This window comes from Austrofundulus limnaeus, unplaced genomic scaffold (genome assembly GCF_001266775.1).
Source record: "Austrofundulus limnaeus strain Quisiro unplaced genomic scaffold, Austrofundulus_limnaeus-1.0 Scaffold542, whole genome shotgun sequence".
In the NCBI taxonomy this organism is placed as follows: domain Eukaryota; kingdom Metazoa; phylum Chordata; class Actinopteri; order Cyprinodontiformes; family Rivulidae; genus Austrofundulus; species Austrofundulus limnaeus.
The window spans coordinates 329,645-333,732 of record NW_013952944.1 but is presented as its reverse complement, the minus strand read 5'-3'; the positions used below and the strand labels follow the sequence as shown (position 1 = coordinate 333,732).

The window sequence follows — 4,088 nt, the reverse complement described above, 5'->3', positions numbered from 1 at the left end:
TCATTATCATCATCATCATTATCATCATCATCATTATCATCACCATCATCATCATCATTATCATCATCATCATCATCATTATCATCATCATCATCACTATCATCATCATCATCATTATCATCATCATTATCATCATCATCATCATTATCATCACCATCATCATCATTATCATCATCGTCATCATCATTGTAAGAGACCACCCCATGAAATTAGGACCAGCCCAATCTCACAAAATAATCTCTCAAGATCTTTGCATTATGAAATCTCAGACACTGATGAAAATGCACCTCTGATCATGAATGAGAAATGAAAACTTGTGACCTGAACAGATTTCTCAAAATAAAGTAATTTATTTTAGATATATGAAAAGGATTAAACACACAAACATTTATTAAAAATATTATATGAATAAATGAACACAAGTTATATTTTCGACAATGATGAATTCCACCTCAGAGTTGTCATAACAGTAAGTTCCAGGTGTTGTAACTTACAGGCACGCTGCTTAACTAAGTTTTAAGTAAAAAGAGGATAAAGATAGTAAAAGTTTATAGCTTTAAGGATAGGAGGAAAAGAAATTAGTGAATTTAGCACTTGTTCTTCATAAGTCAAGACCAGACCAGCACAACAGCATGTCAAGACGAGACACCTCCGGAGCTAAACTTCGGCGTTTTATCTCAGCAAACATTTGTCTACCTTTAGATGTCTTCAGACAGAGTCCACAGGCAGGTAGACGGTTTGTGAGTGACAGCATCGAAGCCCGCAGGATGGATAATGTCTGCTCATGACAGCAGGGGGTTGAGAAGCCTCTCGTCTCCCCCTAACGAGCCCAGTGGCTCCCGGCGCGGTCTCAGTCCAGTTGCTTCTCGCAGTAAAATTAGGTTAGTGACATTCAGACTCCCAGCAGACAGGTGCCCAGATGGACACGCACCCTCAGAGAGAACCAGTCAGCACCATTTACTCCGACGAACAAACACGAACAACCGGTAGTGTCAACGGTGTGAACAGAAAGTTAGTTCTTTGAGAGAAAAAAAAAGAGAAGAAAAACAATCTGTCTTTCTCACACTTGCGCGGCCAGCTGTGGGTTGTTATCTGCAAAAGACCTTGGAAGTCTGGAAAGACAGACTAACTGTCGTACTTAAAATCACTTCACTGAGGTTATACATCACACCACCACTTTGCACAAATGGATTAATATTAAAAATTAATAGTACACAATAATTAATCATGAAACCAATTAAGAAAAATGATAAAACCATGATTAATAAACCAGTACTAAGCAAAAACAGTAAAACACATTTCAACTCTTTTTCCTTCACAGTGTTATACTCTGGAACAAAGAGAGATGCAAAGATTAATTCAATAAAACTTTGAGTAATGATATATTGATTATAACCTCTAATAGAAGATTAAATGAAAAAAACATATAGGACTTATTGTCCTATTCACTTGAAAATAGAAACAAACTTTAAAATGACTTTCTTCTTATAAGTGTAAAAGCAAAATCAAAGAAAAAAAAATAGAAATGTTTATTTCACCAGGGTTACCCCTACATCAGAATGAGCTGAGTGGCAGAGTTCAAATAAATTAATTATATTAATCAAGTTTCAAAAGACATGTATGAAAAAAAATTGTATCTTCAGATTGACTGAAGCAATTATATATTTAATTTTTGGTTTTTCATGTTAACTGAGTACATGTGCTTATAGCCAGACAACTATAAAACAGTAATTCATTACTTAAAATGCTTATTTTAAAAAAATATATTTCAAGTTAAGATCATATTACATCACAAAATAAGCGTCTCAATTGTGAAAAAAAACATTGTGTTATAAAATGTGTAAAATTACATTATAAATGTTAGTAAAAATACTTTGTTAAGTCATTATATTTGTACCAATAAAGATCATAATAACAGCAAACTGCTGTAAGTGTAATCTGCACACTCAAACATTTTTATCAGTTTTACTGTCAAATGCACCAGGCCTTAATGAAATGTGAGGAAATGAAGTAATAAATCACTCTACAGGCACATTTTGAGGCAGGACAGTTCGCAAAGACAAAGAGAAGTTAGACTAATGACTGATGCTGTTCCAACCACGTTTATTTATCGCCCAGAACCAACGAGCAGGAAGGATCCTGCAGTGAGAAAAAACTTCCACTGCCTTTTGTCAGTGCTACAGGCTTCTTCAGGCTTCTTCTTCAGCTTTCAGAAGACCGGGTACATCTTTCAGGAAGCTCCGAACATCATGGATCCTGTAGAGACAAAGAGCAAGTCTGTTAGAAACCCATCATGCTCATGTCCTGATGTACAAAAAACAAACATTAGATTCCTCATGCTGAGACTAATAGAAGTAAAACATGTCTTTAATAGATTTCTGTTTATTTTTTCTGAACAATGAAAAGATGGAATAAAAACAAGTCAAAGTTAAATAGAAATGAAATACTTTTTTGCATTTTTAAAAAGGAGTAGAAAGTACAGCTAATTGAATAAAAATGTAAGGAGAAGTAAAAAAGTAGGCTGAAAATTAATTACTCCACTAAAGTATAAATAAACAAAATATCTACTTAAGTAAAGTAACAAAGGATTTGTACTTAGTTACTTGACACCTCTGATCATATTCATACAGTCTTAGCATGTGACAAAGTTTTACTGATGACTCAGATTTTAATTTTATGTTGACTGCCTCCCCTCCACCCAGCCAGCTCCACCAGATCACCACTCATCAGTCTCTCTGAAATACTGAAGATGAACATGAACACAATGACTGCAGTGTTACCTGTGATAGTTTAATATTGTTTAAGTTACTGCTCTGTGGTCATTTATTGATGCTCATATAAATGACCGCAGTCATTCTAGTTAATAATTCTTAATTTCTTGCTCTGTCCTGAAGTAAAAATTCTAATCTGAACTTGACCCCATGATTAAATGCTAAACTAATAACATAACACAAATATAAATGAACAGTGCTGCATTAGTTAATGTTTTAAAGGTATGATGTTAGTTGGTCAGACATTTTGATTVATCTCTGATTATTCTGGAGGACAGAAAGTGACATCATGTTACCTTTGTGATGTTGTAACAAGCTTCAGCAGGTAAGTCTGGTCTGGTTTAACTGAAAAATATCATATAATTATTCATTTTCACAATAACATTCATCTTTAATGACAATACTATCACCATCTATGCTGTTGTCTCTGAAGAAAAATATATAACTTGATGTAAATTAACCAAGTCAGTCTCACAGAACAAAATATAGTTCAGTCAGCACCACTTAATTTATAAAATTATCAACTTTCAGAATGTAAAATGTACCGAATATTTTAAAAGCTGAACTCAACAGACTGAAATTGTCCCGTTTAAACTCATCATTACTCGTCATGCTAACAACGAGCTAGCTGCAGCTGCAGTTATGCTAACTGCGTAACTAATTAATTAACACGATTAATAAACTAAAACTGACTACAACATATCACTGTGGTACAGAAAAGTCAGATAATGCCGCACAATGGCAAAAATGTTGTTTTTTTGTCAACTTACCGGAGAAAATACCTCAGAGACACCAAGAATGAACTGCGCTCAATGGAGCCTCTCGCTGTGTTTGCAACTATTTGAGGCTCCATGAACCACGTGAGTTCCGCATTCCATTCTTCCTATGGAAGTCAACGGGAGTGTCGCAACTCTCTCTTTATTGGGCTCTGGATCCGCCCACCCTCTGCCAAAAGTAATTGTCGAGCGAGCAGCAGAGGAAGCTGGGGAGGAAGAAAAAAAAAATACTCACGCGAGGGTAATAGTGTGCGCGCGCACGTGGGCAGAGAGATTCTGGGCACGAGAGGAGACTATGGCTGTGTCCAAAATGGCAGGCCGGGTCCTCCAAAGGCCGAATTTGTCGGCCACATACGTCAAGCCCTGCGACGAAGGCCTTCCAAAACCAAAGACTCCTCCGATGCGGCCGGACCGGAAATTTTTTCATGCTAGTAATGGCAGAAGAAGCGAGAGAAAAGAATAAGTTTTAAATAAAAATATGGTGATACAAAAATTAAAAAAATTTTAGCGGCTGTAATTCTAATACTTTTATCATTTGTAT

At 35.7% G+C, this 4,088-nt stretch overlaps 1 long non-coding RNA gene across 1 annotated transcript; it reads right to left on the bottom strand.

Annotated features, from left to right (window-relative positions):
• Positions 1-1,649: 1,649 nt before the first annotated feature.
• LOC106530643 (uncharacterized) lies at positions 1,650-4,057 on the bottom strand. Its single transcript, XR_001311814.1, has 2 exons — positions 3,068-4,057; positions 1,650-2,256 (listed from the first exon to the last, which is right to left on the bottom strand). It is a non-coding gene; the product is annotated as an uncharacterized LOC106530643 (long non-coding RNA).
• Between the last annotated feature and the right edge of the window lie 31 nt (positions 4,058-4,088).